Genomic DNA, 19,085 nt, shown 5'->3' on the forward strand with positions numbered 1-19,085 from the left:
CTGCCCACCAGAAAGACAAGGCCCAGCCCCACCCACCAGAACACAGGCACCAGTCCCCTCCATCAGGAAGCCTACACAAGCCACTGAACCAACCTTACCCAATGCGGGCAGACACCAAAAACAACGGGAACTATGAAGCTGCAGCCTGCAAAAAGGAAACCCCAAACACAGTAAGTTAAGCAAAATGAGAAGACAGAGAAATATGCAACAAATGAAGGAGCAAGGTTAAAACCCACCACCAAACAAATGAAGAGGAAATAGGCAGTTTACCTGAAAAAGAACTCAGAGTAATGACAGTAAAGATGATCCAAAATCTTGGAAATAGAATGGAGAAAATACAAGAAATATTTAACAAGGGCCTAGAAGAACTAAAGAGCAAGCAAACAATGATGAACAATACAATAAATGAAATTAAAAATTCTCTAGAAGGAATCAATAGCAGAATAACTGAGGCAGAAGAATGGATAAGTGACCTGGAAGATAAAACAGTGGAAATAACTGCTGTAGAGAAGAATAAAGAAAAAAGATTGAAAAGAATTGACGGCAGTCTCAGAGACTTCTGGGACAATATTAAAAGCACCAACATTCGAATTATAGGGGTCCCAGAAGAAGAAGAGAAAAAGAAACGATCTGAGAAAATGTTTGAAGGGATCATAGTTGAAAACTTCCCGAACATGGGAAAGGAAATAGTCAATTAAGTCCAGGAAGCACAGAGAGTCCCATACACGATAAATCCAAGGAGAACCATGCCAAGACACATATTAATCAAACTATCATAAATTAAATACAAAGAAAAAATATTAAAAGCAGCAAGGGAAAAGCAACAAATAATGTACAAAGGAATCCCCATAAGGTTAACAGCTGATCTTTCAGCAGAAACACTGCAGACCAGAAGGGAGTGGCAGGACATATTTAAGCTGATGAAAGGGGGGGCTTCCCTGGTGGTGCAGTGGTTAAGAATCCACCTGCCAATGCAGGGAACATGGGTTCGATCCCTGGTCCAGGAAGATCCCACATGTCGCGGAGCAACTAAGCCCGTTTTCCACAACTACTGACCCTCCGCTCTAGAGCCCATGTGCCACAGCTACTGAAGCCTGCATGCCTAGAGCCCATGCTCTGTAACAAGAGAAGCCACTGCAATGAGAAGCCTGCACACCGCACCACTCGCCACAACTAGAGAAAACTTGCATGCAGCAACGAAGACCCAACACAGCCAAAAATAAAAAATAAATAAATTTATAAAGTGATGAAAGGGAAAAACCTACAACCAAGATTACTCTACCCAGCAAGGATCTCATTCAGATTCAACACAGAAACTAAACTTTACAGACAAGCAAAAGCTGAGAGAATTCAGCACCACCAAACCAGCTTTACAACAAATGCTAAAGGAACTTCTCTAAGCAGGAAACACAAGAGAAGGAAAAGACCTACAAAAACAAACTCAAAACAATGAAGAAAATGGTAATAGGAACATACATATCGATAACTACCTTAAATGTAAAAGGATTAAATGCTCTAACCAAAAGACATAGACTGGCTGAATGGATACAAAAACAAGACCCATATATATGCTGTCTACAAGAGACCCACTTCACAGCTAGGGACACATACAGACTGAAAGTGAGGGGATGGAAAAAGATATTCCATGCAAATGGAAATCAAAAGAAAGCTGGATAACAATTCTCATATCAGAAAATATAGACTTTAAAATAAAGACTACTGCAAGAGACACTACATAATGATCAAGGGGTCAATCCAAGAAGAAGATACAACAATTGTAAATATTTATGCACGCAACATAGGAGCACCACAATACTTAAGGCAAATGCTAACAGCCATAAAAGTGGAAATTGACAGCAACACAACAATAGTAGGGGACTTTAACACCCCACTTTCACCAATGGACAGATCATCCAAAATGAAAATAAATAAGGAAACACAACCTTTAAATGACACATGAAACAAGATGAACTTAATTGATATTTATAGGACATTCCATCCAAAAACAACAGAATACACTTTCTTCTCAAGTGCTCACGGAACATTCTCCAGGATAGATCATATCTTGGGTCACAAATCAAGCCTTGGTAAATTTAAGAAAATTGAAATTGCATCAAGTATCTTTTCTGACCACAATGCTATGAGACTAGATATCAATTACAAGAAAAAAAACTGTAAAAAATACAAACACATGGAGGCTAAAGAATATGCTACTAAATAACCAACAGATCACTGAAGAAATCAAAGAGGAAATCAAACAATACCTAGAAACAAATGACAATGAAAACGTGACGACCCAAAACCTATGGGATGCAGCAAAACCAGTTCAAAGAGGGAAGTTTATAGCAATACAATCATACCTGAAGAAACAAGAAAAATCTCAGACAAACAACCTAAACTTACCCCTAAAGCAATTAGAGAAAGAAGAACAAAAGAAGCCCTCAAAGTTAGCAGAAGGAAAGAAATCATAAAGATCAGATCAGAATTAAATGAAAAAGAAATGAAGGAAACAATAGCAAAGATCAATAAACCTAAAAGCTGGTTCTTTGAGAAGATAAACAAAATTGATAAACCATTAGCTCAGACTCATCAAGAAAAAAAGGGAGAAGACTCAAATCAACAGAATTAGAAATGGAAAAGGAGAAGTAACAACTGACACTGCAGAAATACAAAGGATCATGAGAGATTACTACAAGCAACTATATGCCAATAAAATGGACACCATGGAAGAAATGGACAAATTCTTAGAAAAGTACAACTTAGAAAAGTTCAGAGACTGAACCAGAAGGAAATAGAAAATATAAACAGACCAATCACAAGCAGTGAAATTGAAACTGTGATTAAAAATCTTCCAACAAACAAGAGCTCAGGACCAGATGGCTTTCCAGGTGAATTCTCTCAAACATTTAGAGAAGAGCTAACACCTATCCTTCTCAAACTCTTCCAAAATATAGAAGAGGGAGGAACACTCTCAAACTCATTCTATGACACCACAATCACCCTGACACCAAAACCAGACAAAGATGTCACCAAAAAAAAAAAAACTACAGGCCAATATCACTGATGAACATAGATGCAAAAATCCTCAACAAAATACTTCAAACAGAATCCAACAGCACATTAAAAGGATCATACACCATGATCAAGTGGGGTTTAACCCAGGAATGCAAGGATTCTTCAGTATACACAAATCAATCAATGTGATACACCATATTAACAAATTGAAGGATAAAAACCATATGATCATCTCAATAGATGCAGAAAAAGCTTTTGACAAAATTCAACACCCATTTATGATAAAAACTCTCCAGAACATAGGCATAGAGGGAATCTACCTCAACATAATAAAGGCCATATATGACAAACCCACAGCCAACGTCATTCTCAGTGGTGAACAACTGAAACCATTTCCTCTAAGATCAGTAACAAGACAAGGTTGCCCACTCTCACTGTTATTATTCTAAAACTCTCCAGAAAGTAGGCATAGAGGGAACCTAACTAAACATGATAAAGGCCATATATGACAAACCCACAGCCAACATTGTTCTCAACGGTGAAAAACTGAAACCATTTCCTCTAAGGTCAGGAACAAGACGAGGTTGCCCACTCTCACCACTATTATTCAACATAGTTTTGGAAGTTTTAGCCACAGCAATCACAGAAGGAAAAGAAATAAAAGGAATCCAAATCTGAAAAGAAGAAGTAAAACTGTCACTGTTTGCAGATGACATGATACTATACATAGAGAATCCTAAAGATGCTACGAGAAAACTACTAGAGCTAATGAATGAATTTGGTAAAGTAGCAGGATACAAAATTAATGCACAGAAATCTCTTGCATTCCTATACACTAATGATGAAAAAACTGAAAGCGAAATTAAGGAAACATTCCCATTTACCATTGCAACAACAACAACAAAAATACCTAGGAATAAACCTACCTACGGAGACAAAAGACCTGTAGGCAGAAAACTATAACACACTGATGAAAGAAATTAAAGATGATACAAACAGATGGAGAGATATACCATGTTCCTGATTGGAAGAATCAACACTGTGAGAGTGACTATACTACCTGAAGCAATCTACAGATTCAATGCAATCCCTAACAAAATACCAATGACATTTTTCACAGAATTAGAAGAAAAAAATTCTCAACTTGTATGCAAACACAAAGACTCCGAATAGCCAAATCATTCTTGAGAAAGAAAAACAGCTGGAGAAACCAGGCTCCCTGGCTTCAGACTATACTACAAAGCTACAGTAATCAAGACAGTATGGTACTGGTACAAAAACAGAGATATAGATCAATGGAACAAGATAGAAAGCCCAGAGATAAACCCACACACATATGGCCACCTTCTCTTTGATAAAGGATGCAAGAATATCCAGTGGAGAAAAGGCAGCCTCTTCAATAAGTGGTGCTGGGAAACCTGGACAGCTACATGTAAAAGAATGAAACTAGAACACTTCCTAACACCATACACAAAAATAAACTCTAAATGGATTAAAGACCTCAATTTAAGGCCAGACACTGTAAAACTCTCAGAGGAAAACGTAGGAAGAACACTCTTTGACATAAATCACAGCAAGATATTTTTTGACCCACCTCCTAGAGAAATGGAAGTAAAAACTAAAATAAACCAATGGTACCTAATGAAACTGAAAAGCTTTTGCACAGCAAAGGAAACCAAAAACAAGACAAAAAGACAACCCTCAGAATGGGAGAAAATATTTGCCAATGATGCAACTGACAAAGGATTAATCTCCAAAATATACAAGCAGCTCATGCAGCTCAATATCAAAAAAACAAACAACCCAATCCAAATATGGGCAGAAGACCTACATACACATTTCTCCAAAGAAGATATACAGATTGCCAACAAACACATGAAAGGATGCTCAACATCACTAATCATTAGAGAAATGCAAATCAAAACTACAGTGAGGTATCACCTCACACCAGTCAGAATGGCCATCGTCAAAAAAGTCTACAACAATAAATGCTGGAGAGGGTGTGGAGAAAAGGGAACCCTCTTGCACTGTTGGTGGGAATCTAAATTGATACAGCCACTATGGAGAACAGTATGGAAGTTCCTTAAAAAACTAAAAAGAGAACTACCATATGGCCCAGCAGTCCCACTACTGGATATATACCCTGGGAAAACCATAATTCAAAAAGAGTCACGTACCACAATATTCGTTGCAGCTGTATTTACAATAGCCAGGACATGGAAGCAACCTAAGTGTCCATCGACAGATGAATGGATAAAGAAGATGTGGCACATATATACAATTGAATATTACTCAGCCATAAAAAGAAACAAAACTGAGTTATTTGTAGTGAGGTGGATGGACCTAGAGTCTGTCATACAGAGTGAAGTAAGTCAGAAAGAGGAAAACAAATAACGTATACTAAAACTTATATATGGAATCTATAAAAAAAAAAAGAAATGCTTCTGAAGAATCTAGGGGCAGGACAGGAATAAAGACGCAGATGTAGAGAATGGAGTTGAGGACACAGGGAGGGGGAAGGGTAAGCTGGGACGAAGTGAGAGAGTGGCATGGACATATATACACTACCAAATGTAAAATAGATAGCTAGTGGGAAGCAGCTGCATAGCACAGGGAGTTCAGCTCGGTGCTTTGTGACCACCTAGAGGGGTGGGTTAGGGAGTGTGGGAGGGAGATGCAAGAGGGAAGGGATATGGGAATATATGTATACATATAGCTGATTCACTTTGTTATACAGCAGAAACTAACACAACATTGTAAAGCAATGATACTGCAATAAAGAAGTTAAAAAAAAAAAAGCATGAAGACAAATTGGACAACTCTGGGAGAAAGGCCAAAGAACAAACTTAATGTCCTTCCAGAAGAAGTAACATCTTCATATTTGTATTCCAGCACCTGGTACAGAGTCTGGAAGAAGCAGGACTCAATCAGTATTTAGCAAGGGGAATTAATGAAACAAATGCATGGCCACAATCACAACTTTGATTTATTATCATAATCCTTCCAGTGGCCTGTCTTCATGACGTTGGTCTGGGCTTCATGATCTTTTGGTTCTTGTCCCCAAGCACCAGGTAGAGACTGATTTAACTGTCTCCAGAGGTCTCTGATGATTCTGAGATTCCACATTTCCTTTAAGGTCCACGAATGATACTAGCAGCTCTAACGCAGAAACACAGAGAAAGATCAAAGAGCAAATGAGAAGAATAGAGAATCAAGGGCAAGGACCATGAGGAAGGAGGGGAAGGGAAAGAAGACCAGAAACAGGGAAACAGAGGGACACTAAACTGGAAAGATAGATGGGAAGAGGAGAGGAAATGTAAAAACCGGATAAATACTGGCTTGAAGGATGAGAAGTTGAAATCTGATGGGGGGCCAGGGGAAAATAAAAAATCAGGGAGCAGGTTTAGGGAGAAACCAGTGGGTGACTGGGTAATGGGACTGTCCCATTGGCTCATGAGCAGACTAGGGTCCCTTGTTAGCTCTATTTCAAAGGCTAGCAACATAGCAGATAAATGTGTCCTCTTTGCCTTATCTGCCACTTACAGCCAGATCCAAACGAAACAGCGAGGAGGAATGAGACTCTTTCCTCTTGAGTTACATTTTACCAAACCTTGGGTCATAGCCCAGATCTTAGAAATAGGCCATCTTTGATAAAGCAATACAGCCTGCAGATGAAGAACAGATCTGAGGATCTGGCTAAACTAGAGGGACACAAAACAAAGGCAATAGGGATATGCAGTCAATCAGTCAGACAATCAATCCGTATCCTTCAAGTAGTTCAGAACACTGCCCCCTTAGAATAAATTCAGAAAGAAGCACTCTTGTTCCTACTTCAACTCAGGCATTGTGAGATGGAAGAGTCTACCTAAAGTTTGTACAGTTAGTGATGAAAGTAGAAAAGGAGGTCAAGAGTCCTCAATTCTAAGCCATGGTTTTTTTCCCCTTTTCTTTTCCTTTCTTTCTTCCTTCCTTCCTTCCTTCCTTCCTTCCTTCCTTCCTTCCTTCCTTCCTTCCTTCCTTCCTTCCTTCCTTCCTTTCCTTTGTAAAATTGATCAACTCTCTCTCCTCATCACAAAGTCATGCTGAGTTTAAAATCACCACCATCAATTATCCACTTCATGAAAAAACTCAGAGGATTTTGAGATATCACACTGACTTCATGTTACCACCAGGCAAAGACTCCTCCTCTCTGTCCTTGTGGAACACGCAATCTAAATTATCCTTGTGCTCCATAAGTTGATGTGAAAATCATGTTGAAAACCCCATGTGAACAGCCCCACTCCAGTCCTGCATTTTTATACTCTCCTCTGTGGAGAGAAGAAGATTCATTCTTTGAAGTAGTTGCTTCTGACTGGGTCACAGATACTCATGAGACCAAATTCTTGATTAAAAGGAGAGGTGGGGAGAAAAGATGGGAGATGCTATGCTGATGACCAGCATAAAGAAACTTTATACTTTGTGAAAACTTTAATCCTGAGATAGTTTTCAAAGCTCAGGTAATCGATCTACATTTTGTTTGTCACTTAATATAAATGATTTTATGCTTTCATTGTCCATTTTTATCCAATGTCTGTATCAAAGACATCATTTCTTTGCCCTACTTTTACATAAATTCAATTGAAATCAATAAATGTTTACTGATCTTCTGTCTAGGACTCTGTTGCACTGATTTCTGTGGGGAGTTACAGAGATAAACACAAGAAGTTCTCTGCTTTTGGAGTGTCAGAGCAAATTTCCCAATGCAAATTTCTGATGAATCAAATTAAGTTTAATTTAAATAAAGAACCAAGAAACTTCAAACTTTTCACTTATAGTAAGAGACTCAAAATTTTTGAGAAGAACTAAAATGAAATGGTAGTTTTCAGCGATCGCCAAGTTACAGCCCATTCTAATGTGAGGTTTTGTTGTGGTGCCTGCCAGAGACCTGGCACAAGTCTTGGAAGTTGAGACTGACTCTGTGGAGATGCTCGAGCACATCACCTCCCTCCTACAGTCTCCCTCCTCCACCAGTACTACAGAAGAGCAACTTTTCTGGTAGAGGGACATGTTTGCCTGTTGCAGGTAGTATGTGTGTGGGGGAAACCATCCCTATTAACAAAGCAGACATTGCTGGTACCACCCTTTCCCCCACTTTGTCCTGCCTGCCATGCAGATGGCATGAAGTCTGGCAACCATCTTGTGAACATGAGAGAAAGACTAAGATAATGACAGAGATACAAACTGTGACCTGGAAATTCTGAACCACTGCCAGCAGCTGCCTACTTCCAGATTCCTTTTTCATTGAGAAAAAAATAAATCTTAATTTGTTTAAGAAAAATGTTAAAGGCAATGCTGTGTAAATGGCTCAGGAAAGCCAGACTTCCCAGCTTCAAATACCAATACCATGGTACCCATGGATCTATGTGTAAAGTCAGGGTCTCTTTTAGTGATTTAGAATTGTGGTATTTTAGATATTATTGACATTTTCTCCTTTATTTCAAAACAATCTCATATTGAAAAATAAAATACTGTTAAAAATGTAAGTTCTTCCTAAAATGATTTATGAAATCTCAATAAAAACCCCAGCAAATTTTGTGAAGGTCATTAATAATATAATTCTGAAATCTAAATGGAAATGCAAAGAGCCAAGAACAGGTAGCACACTCTTTATTTTCTGTTTGTGTTTTTTTGTTTGTTTTTTTATACTGCAGGTTCTTATTAGTCATCAGTACACATCAGTGTATACATGTCAATCCCAATCGCCCAATTCAGCATACCACCATCCCCACCCCACCGCGGTTTTCCCCCCTTGGTGTCCATACGTTTGTTCTCTACATCTGTGTCTCAACTTCTGCCCTGCAAACCGGTTCATCTGTACCATTTTTCTAGGTGCCACATACATGCATTAATATACGATATTTGTTTTTCTCTTTCTGACTTACTTCACTCTGTATGACAGTCTCTAGATCCATCCACGTCTCAACAAATGACTCAATTTCGTTCCTTTTTATGGCTGAGTAATATTCCATTGTATATATGTACTACAACTTCTTTATCCATTTGTCTGTCGATGGGCATTTAGGTTGCTTCCATGACCTGGCTATTGTAAATAGTGCTGCAATGAACATTGGGGTGCATGGTAGCACACTCTTAAAACAAAACAATGAGGGAGGATTTCCTTTTGCACATTTCATAATTTACTATATAGCTGCAGTAGTTAAGGCAGAATGATCTTGTCCCAGAGATAGACAGACTAATGAAGCAGAATAGAAGGCCTAGAAACAAACCAATGCATATTTTAACACTTGATTTTTGAAAACTTGGTACAGCAAACAATGAAAAAAAAAGGACAGTATTTTAGATAAATGGTGCTGAGTCAACTATATATCCTTTTGAAGAAAAAAATTAAAGTCAGCCACTTTACACAAAAATCAAGTTACAGTATATTGTAGACCTAAGTAGAAAAGGCAAAACAATAAATCATCAAGAAAGTAATAAAGGAAGATATTTTCATGACTTTTTGGGCAGGGAAAGATTTCCTAAATAGGACACAAAAAGGGCTAATTATATAGGAAAAGATTGATAATTCAAAATACATTCAAATTAAGAGTGAAAAAGCAAACCGTAGACTGAGAGAAGATATTTGCAATTCATGTAAACAACAAAAGACTCATACCCAGAATATGAAAAGCATTCCTAACAAATCAATAAGAAAAAGATAGATGAGTCAATTGAAAAATGGGAAAGTGATTCAAACAGGGATTTCCTGAAAGATTTATTGTTCCAAATGGACAGTAAGTATATGAAAAAGTTCTCAACCCTATCAGTAATCAGGGAAATGCAAATTCATTTTGCATTTTGAAAGATGGTCGATCATAAGTGTTGGTGAGGATGTGGAGCATAAATTACAGTCAGATTGGAAACTATCTGGCATCATTTCTTGGAGTTGAAAATAAGCATTCACTATGACTAGGGTGACCATATTTTGGAGAGCGAAGGGAGTCTCTAACTGGATAGGACACCAGGACACCAGGGCACCAGGCATAAATCAGGACGGTTCCAGGCAAATCAGGGTGTATGTTCACATCAGTTGTGGTGTTTTCTCTCACCCAACAATGCCACTCATAGAAACACCAAGACACAGGCTCAAGAAGGTGCAGCATATATAAAAGCACAGAACTGGGCACAACCCAAATATCCATCCACTTAAAGTATATACATAAACTGTGGTGTATTCACACAGTAGAATATTACAGTAAGGAATCAATGAACTAGAGTTACAGAATGAATCTCACACCACGTTGAGAAAAAAAGGCAGGCACACACACAAAAAGAACATACAGTGTAATTTCAGGCAACACAAACTATAATGCAAAAAGTTAGGATAGTGTTAAGGTGGTTGGCAGAACCATGGTTCCCCAAAGATGTCCATGCCCTAATGTTCCAACACCTGTGATTTTATAAACATGGCAAAAGGGACACTGCAGATGTGATTAAGTTTAAGGAACTTGAGGTGGGGAGATTGTCCTGAATTATCCCACAAGCCCTATATAATCACAAGGGTCCTTAAAAAGTGAAAGAAGGAGAGTCAGAATCAGAGAGGTACCAACAGAAGCAAGGTCAGAATGATGTCCTAAGAGAAATACTCAACTGGCCATAGCAGTGGCTTTAAAAATGAAGAAGAGGCCATGACCCAAGGAATGCAGGTGTCCTCTAGAAGTTGGAACAGGCAAGAAATAAATTCTCCCTTAGAGCCTCCAGACCGGAAGGCTGTTCTGCCAACACCTTGATTTTAGGACTTCTGACCTCCGTAACTATAAGATAACAAATTTGTGCTGTTTCAAGCCACTGAGTTTGTGATAATTTGTGACAACAGCAACAGAAAACTAATATAGTGTCGTTTCCAAAGGAGGGAGTGTAGGGGGAGGAGGTTTGGGGATGTCGTGGAAGTATTCTATTTTCGGATTTTAGGTGCTCCTTACAAACTTTTGCCGAATCCTACATTTATTTTGTGTGCTTTTCTCCAAGTGTGTTATATCACACACACACGCACACACACACACACACACACAACTTCTACTTAATGAGGAACAGAGGCAAGATACTCAGAGCCACCCCCACAAGAGGTTTACTGCCTGAGACCCAGGCATATATTTGTCCCAGGAAGGCACAGTTTCCCCAAGGATTCAAATTAGATGAAAGCAGCTCAAACCTGCCTGACAGACAGAAGAGTGTGGATGCCTCACTTCAGAGCCTCCAGCAAATGACTACCTTATAAGAAGATCCAGGGTCTTGTCTTTCTGTTTTTAATTGGCTCCCCTCTGTAGGAAGTCAGGGTGAAGTGCCCCCCGCACACTAACTCCCAATGACAAATGTAAGAGTTTGGATATTTTTTTTTCTGCTTTGGGATCCTATAAGGCAGGAAGTCAGCACTTACACCTCAATTTACCAACAAAATAATAAGTGCACTGTGTTTGCCACACTGGTTTCTAAAAACCCTTCTCTGTAGAAATTACCTGACTGATGCACGTTCCACGTAGAAGATACAAAATGGAAAGGTTCACAAGAGGTCATTCTTATGAACCAGAGGAAGGCATACAGGAACTAGGAAACATTATGCCACAGTGGTTGGCTCCATTGAAACAAACTCAAAATATAAAAAATATAAAAAATTCAGATAAGACATGAGATACACTGGTAATAATAAAGGAATTCTCTGGCCTAGCATACTGCTCCTGGGAATTTAAGAAACTTATTCTACAGAAGACATAAAAAGGATGGGGAGGTCTTTTCATTTGCAGCCAAGTGTTTTCTATGTATCATCTTGGTGCCCCACTGAGCAGTCTTAGTATATTCATGAAATGACCATGCTGAAACCATTGCTTCTGCTGTGAGCTAATTACAGGTGGGGGCGGGGTTTGGGGGGCTCAAAACATTCACCACATTTACTACCATGGTAACAAACTAGAAACAAGTTCAATGTATAATAGTAAAAAAGTGGATACTATTTAAGGTATAATGAAGTACTTTGGGGAAAAAGAAAAACCTGATGCTAATTGATTCTGTCATTTCAATTAAGTAAAACATATACATCTAATACACAAAAGCTAGAAAAAAGCATAATTGAAATGAGTCACATTTGAGTTAGGAGATGGCAGATGATTAATTTTTATCATTTTTGATACTTCCTGTAAGACTCTTGTATGGCTTTTACAGTCAAATAAACATAAAAGATGTATTGCTTTATAAAGAGATCTTATAAAATTTCTTTTAATAATAAGCTCCCCATTTGCAAAATAATTTAATGGCAAACATTTAAATTCAAAAACAGTATTTAAGTCGTGCATATATCACATGCAATAAGGGGTACCTTGTCCCCTGCCCAGTTCTATAAAGAAAGAATCTGACAGGGGTGATACTCCAGCCATCACACCATTTGCTGTATCCAGGGCTTAAATACCTTGTTTGGGATTTGGAGGTAAGACATCTGCTTATCTTGGCTTGGCCTGTTCTATTTTTGGTGCTCAGGAGAGAATTGGGGACTGTATCATCTGGGACCTACATAGAGAAAAATGTGGGGTTTTTTGCCAGCAATGGAGCTGGCAAATTTTCTTTAAGCACTCTAGTCCAAAAGGAAAATAGTCCTGTCTAATACACATTGCATGCCCTGACTATCCAGTAGATTTCAAAAAGGATAAAAGGATATCGTAGACTCAAGTCAGCAGATGCACTTTGTAATGCACAGCTAGCTCTGTAAATATGTTGACACTGTTTTCTGCAGGGAAATGAAGACAGCCCTGTGGAGAGGTGTTTCCTGCTCACCCTCTCTATCCAATGGCCTGGCGTCATTTTTTGTTGACTGTGTGGAGGCTAATGGCATGATTGCCTCAGGGAAATTAGGAGCATAATGTGGAGGATGGGGAACTAATTGGCCAATATGTGAGCAAAGTGCCTACTGCCAGCTCCTTCCTAACAGCCAGAAGCAAGACCACAAATCAAAAAGAAAACAGTTCAGGAATCTCTAGGTCCCTTTAAAAATAAAGACTAAGAGAAAGCAGTGGTAGCTTAATGGGCAGCAGCCAGCTATTTTACATCTGGGGGATTTCTTTCTTAGAGGCAGATTCAATGAAATGAATGTGAAAATGCAGACTTGGTCAGGGTGGGCTGGCCGGGTGCTGTGTTCCTCACCAACTCCCAGCTGAGGCTGCATTGTAAAGACATGTAGTAGGAGCTCAAAAAACAGTCATAATACTAAACTAAACAAGAATTTTTTTTAATGTACGTGGCATTTCTTATGGAAAAAAAAGTGAAGACGTTTTGAAAATGTGCTTAACAGAGAAAAAGAAGAGGATAAATACCCAGAAGTGGGATTGCTGAATCACAGCAGATGGGTGGATAAAGAAAATGTGGTATATACTTACATGGAATATTATCTAGTCTTAAAAAAGAAGGAAATTTTGCAATATGTGACCACATGGATGAACCTTGAGGACATTATGCTCAGTGAAATAAGCCAGTTACAGCAGGACAAACGCTGTATATTCCAGTTACATGAGGTATCTAAAGTAGTCAAAGTCATAGAATCGAAGAGTGGAATGGTGGCTGCCAGGGCTTGGGGGGTGGTGGGGAATGGGGAGTCACTAACCAAGAGACATAAAGTTTCAGCCAAGCAGGATGAATGAGTTCTGGAGATGGGCTGTGCAGCATCATGCCTGAGACAATGACACTGCATTGCACAGTGGAAAATGCGTTAAAAGGGAAATCCCATATTACCACAATAAAATACAATTTAAAGAAAGGAGAGAGAGAAGGAAGGGAGGGAGGGCGGAAAGGGAAGGGAAAGGAAGGGAAGGGAAGGAAAAAGGGCTTGCAAGAAAGACATTTAAGGTTTATGAGGGAGAAGCTTGTGTGTTGTATGTGGGGAAAGAACAAATGGCTGAGTCCTGCTGTCAGGCAGGGGCAGAGGGAAGGCTAGTGGGGCTCATATTGAAATGCTGAAGGGGAGCTGACATATAGAGCCCCCTCCAGGGCATAAATACCACATACCCCAATACTGTGTGCCCTCAGTCACTTCAATGGATCACTCAGAACCTACAGAGGTTTATCAAGACTGTCTCTTTAAATCCAGCTCAGGGTTCTCCCCAGTAGTCTAGCCTCTTTCCACTGAAGGACCGAGTTTCTTTTCTTCTCACTCCAGGTTGGCAAGAACAAGAAGGATCTTTTGCAATGTAAGAAAAGAGTGTCAGGCAGAGAGGTGCTTATTCCAGCCTCTGCTGTGACTCTTTTCAAAAGAAAGAAACAAATAGATAAGATGAAATGGACTCAGCAAGGAAGCAAAAGGTTTATCCTTTGATGGAATAGATTTCAAATAGCATCCTAAAATAGGAACAGGCTGTGCCTTATGTGGGTTATAGAGTTCATGTGCTTAAAAGAAATGTTTAATTCTATAACTACTTGAAAAAGTGAGCAGAAAGGAATCCATTTCTCTCACAGGCACCAAAGTTCTTTGCTTTTCATCCTATAGTTCTTTGCTTTTCATCCACATTTAGCATACATTTATTTCTGAAACTTCAAGGGTGGTGCAACCCCCCAGGAAGCACAGATGAGCAGAGAGTAGACAGTAAATTTATACTGTGTGTGGCTCATCTCCTCTGAAAAATGGAAAACGTACCATGCTCTCTCAGGTCAGACTGGCTTGATTATCCATCAGTCTAAGCTGATTGTGGACCCAGCAATAGACCAGACCCTAAGGGGCCTGCAGGGATGTCCAGAGACAATGTGCTGGTTTGGAAATAAGGACAAGAGCTGGGAGAAAGGATGGTTGTGTTAAATGGAGACATGAGTCAAACCCAACACGGTAGGCCAATGAATCTACTTGTTGCTGTGTCTCCCGGGCCTCTCCTTCCTGCCCCTCCTGTGAGGCTCCAGGACCACCATGTCAAGCTGAACTGGGGCTCACCCAGGTGCTGTAGGAGACAGCCTCCCCCAGCCCACACCTGGCCTTGCCACTGCCCACCTGGAGTGATTGCCGCCATCTCACTTACATGTTTACTCACCAGCATCTTCTTGGCTTCCTTGCCCATCTCCTTCCCCATTTTCCATTTTATTAATAACTTTTCTTTGTTCCCATGTTATTCCAACTGGTTTGGAAGTTATATATCCCATTTGTATACTTTGAGAGATTATTTTTAGCTGTTTAACATGGTGGTTTAACACAGTTGAAAGCTAATAGAGATCTCTTTTCTGGCCCCATAGAATATAGGACTCTCAGAATTTGTTCCCTATAAAGTCCTATATTTATCGTTTCCTAATATTTTAGTTTTACCACCTTTTAAAAAATAAATGCAAATAACTGAAATCTACAGCAAGGTAATTTTACTCTTCAACCACATTGCTGAATAGAGAAGTCACAAATATTAACCTTTCTGTAATAAATAATAACAATTTCATAAAGAGACACTAGATTAATCTTTTATCAAAAATAAGCTGGATATTTCCTTTCACTATTTTTTTCACCTAGCTAGAAAAGTCGTCTGACTTAAGAATCAGTTTAAAGCAGGTACTTCATTATATGCTTCCTATTTTTTCAAAATACAACTAATTTTATTTATTTATATAAGCTAGTGAGTAGTTGCCACAGATGTTGATTTTGAATTTCTCTCAAGGAATCTCCTTTTTTATTTTATGAGTATTAATAAAACCATGGTGCCTTGGATAATTCAATTTCAGATTGTTTTCCACTTGGAGAGCTTTAGAATTCTTCTAATTTTGGAACATAAACATTGTTCCATTGGACAGGTTTTTTTTATTATTCTTACTGTAGTTTCATACAATAAATATTCTCAAAAGAGACTTAAGGACAGGGAAGCATTACAGTGTCTCCACACAAATTATTTTTGAGGAAAAGAAAGTAATGACCTTTCTTAAAAATTTTCATGATGAGTTTTGTCTGCGAATCACATCAAAAGTTGAATGTGTCTTTGGGAATAATATTAATCTGCTGGAAATTAGAAAATACGAGATTATTTCTTCCTCTCTGTACTCATCAGATTGACCCATCTCTATAAACTACATTTTTAATATTATCTCAAAATATTGACATACTCTTTTTGTACAGTATTAATAAATGTTTTACATGGCCACAAATAAAAGCTTACTGCAATGCCAAAAAAACAAAACAAAACAAAACAAAAACCTACCCAGATCAGTTTTTAATATTATTATTTTTAATTAATACATATTTGGATTTTCCAACATGTTCATGGAGCTCTTTCTTCATCATTTTCAGTGTTCCACTCTCTTCCTTTCAGATGAATTTCTTTTTTTTTTTTTTTTTGCTGAAGTTCAAGCTATAGTTATTTTTTATATTCAAATGGAGACCTTGTCTAGTGTTCACACTTGAAGAATCTCTGTGCCTGAAAATATCTTTTGTGCCCAGGAGTTAGTTTTCCCCCAGCACTTGTAAGATCTGATTCCATTTTTCTTCTTGAATCTCTAGTTGCTGGTATTCTAGGAGCCACAGTCCTTGAAAGCCCGCCGGCCTCCTTTCATCAATCTGTCATGTATCTCAGTGGCTTTTCTGATTTCCTCTGTTTTTGAAATTTGGAAATTCCACTACAGTATAACTAGGTATGGATTTGTCTTTATTCATTCTGTTCAGGACTAAGTGAGTTCTTTTTTCAATATTCTCTTTCCATGATCTCAATTCTGTCCTTCCCAGGTCTCTTTTAGGTCTTAAATCTGGGTCTTGGGATGCAAATTCTCCCATTTGTGTTGTCTACTGACTCTCCTTCATATAATTTATTTCCTGCTACAGTTTGTCACTGTTTTACTATGAGCGCATACTCAATGGAGACAGTGCTCTGTGGAGGTGCACCCTGGAGCACAGAAGATTTCTTCAGGATTGTTTTGTGTTCACTCTGCTGCAGCCTCACAGGTTTCACCTCCACCTTCAATACCACCACTGCCTTTACCTCCACCTCTGCCAAGCCCACCACCTCCATCACCGCCACCTCCACCAATACCTCCACTTCCACCAACACCACCACCACTTCTACCACCTCCCCTACCTCTATAACCACAAACACTTCAAACACCACCACTTTCATCAATATCTCCACCACCAGTACAACCATTTCCACCATCACCACCACCCAAACATTTCACTTTGTATGACTGCAAAGAAAACTCCTGAGATTCAGTAAGTTGTGTGACATGAGAAACCTTTGTATACCTGTTAAGAAGGAGTATCACAAGCAACATGGTGCTAGGTCAGAAGTTGACAGAACTATGACAAGAGATGGTAAGACACAGTCCTGAGCAATGAGGACAAGAAAAACAGCAACTAGATTAGGGGTGAAGGGAATACTCAGTAGGGGCTTTCTAGAGGTGAATTTCAGTGGTACAAGGTCAGTAATATTTGATATAATCTTGACTGAGTAAAAGAAAAAAATGGATAGAGATATATATGCTTCTGTAATAAGGTGTTAAGCTGGAACTGCTTTTGTCTTAGTTCCAGCTGAAGAAAATAGAATAAAATGGCAAATACCCTTATAACCTAGACCGAGGTGCTAAAGCACCAATGCTGAATTTACTAAGTGATTTTAAAATCAGTTCTGCTAGCAGGAATCCTTCACCCTTCTCTTGGCTATGAGTGACTACAACTAAATGGAGAGAGAGAGAGAGCGTTCCCATGAGGATGCTGGGATGCTTCTCTCTATCCCATGGTGGCAGAAAGAAGTTTCATCTCCCCCATCTTTTGCCGAGTGACAGGTGCTTGGCACCAAGGAGAGCACATGGATAGCATATGTCTTCTGGAGTCTGGGAGAAAAGGACTTATACAGGAAAGAGACTGTGTCTTCAAAAACCTGAGACCAGAGAGAGAGAGAGGTTTCTTATTTAATTATTTGGCTACACTGTGTGGCTTGCGGGATCTTAGTTCCCCAACCAGGGATTGAACCCGGGGCCATGGCAGTGAAAGCACTGACTCCTAACCACTGGACTGCCAGGGAATTCCCTGAGAGAAGTTTCAATGGGAGCAGCTCATTTCTCCAGTGTGCACTTTTCCCAGGGACTAAGCATGGGATCCACAAAGGCAACTGGCCTGAAGCCACTTGAAGGATACTTTGCCCAAGAAAGCCATCAGGAGGGGTAAAATGAACTAGAAGAGGAAGGTGGTAGAGGTAGCTGAGAAGCCCAGAGAACAAAGCACTGAAAGTGACTGCGTGTGGATGCATATCCTGCATTACAAGATGCCCTGAGAGTTCTCCAAAATAATCCACAAAATCACCCATGAGAGAGTCAGCAGAGCATACAGTCACCTAGAAGTTCCAATGCCAAAATGACACCTGCAGCCAGGCAAGCTGTACATTTTTCATTTGCCCTGGGCACCACCCCAGGGGGGGGGGTCAGAAATTACATCTTGCAAAAGATATGAGGCCCCTGCCCACACTGCAGACTTCCAAGCCTCAAGCAGGTATGAGCTCTAGCCTGGATGGAGTTCACAGAGTTGATTCCTACACAGGATTAGACATTTTAATTATTGAAATGAAACTCTTCTAGGTATGGTCAGAGGACACATCATAACAGAAACACATTCCATTGTTCCCAACAACAGAAATGTATGGTCAGTGAAATGTTCAGACCTAACCCTGAGAATAGTAAGTGTTAAGAGCTCATTATCACAGACAAGTCAAAATAGAATGTCTCTTCTCTCAGAAACACACTTGATAAGGAACATAAACCAGATGGTTTGTTTTTTTCTTTTTTGACAGGAATTGCACAAAAGAGTATTAATCAGAATTCCTGTATTTATAAGCCTGTTTCAGTCAGTACTGGAAACAGGATATCTGTATGTAGAGTTGTATGTTTTATGCATCCTATCAGTAATAAATAAAAATGTAAATCAATGAGAAGAAATGCTGAATTATCTTTTTAAACTCTCTATACAAATGGCATTACAAAATTGATCAAAGAGCATGTAGTCAAAAAATGCAGGAAACAAATATGATACAGGTATGACAGGGGGTTAATAAAAATATGATGTTTTCCTGGATTTTGTGATATTTTTCAGCTTCTTAAAATGTGTAATG

General features: G+C 39.1%; 1 pseudogene; it reads right to left on the bottom strand.

Annotated features, from left to right (window-relative positions):
• LOC133084599 (14-3-3 protein eta-like) overlaps nt 1-17,129 on the bottom strand; it is a 163,409-nt pseudogene extending 146,280 nt beyond the window's left edge.
• Nucleotides 17,130-19,085: the final 1,956 nt, after the last annotated feature.

Source organism: Eubalaena glacialis, chromosome 2 (genome assembly GCF_028564815.1).
Source record: "Eubalaena glacialis isolate mEubGla1 chromosome 2, mEubGla1.1.hap2.+ XY, whole genome shotgun sequence".
NCBI classification, from domain to species: domain Eukaryota; kingdom Metazoa; phylum Chordata; class Mammalia; order Artiodactyla; family Balaenidae; genus Eubalaena; species Eubalaena glacialis.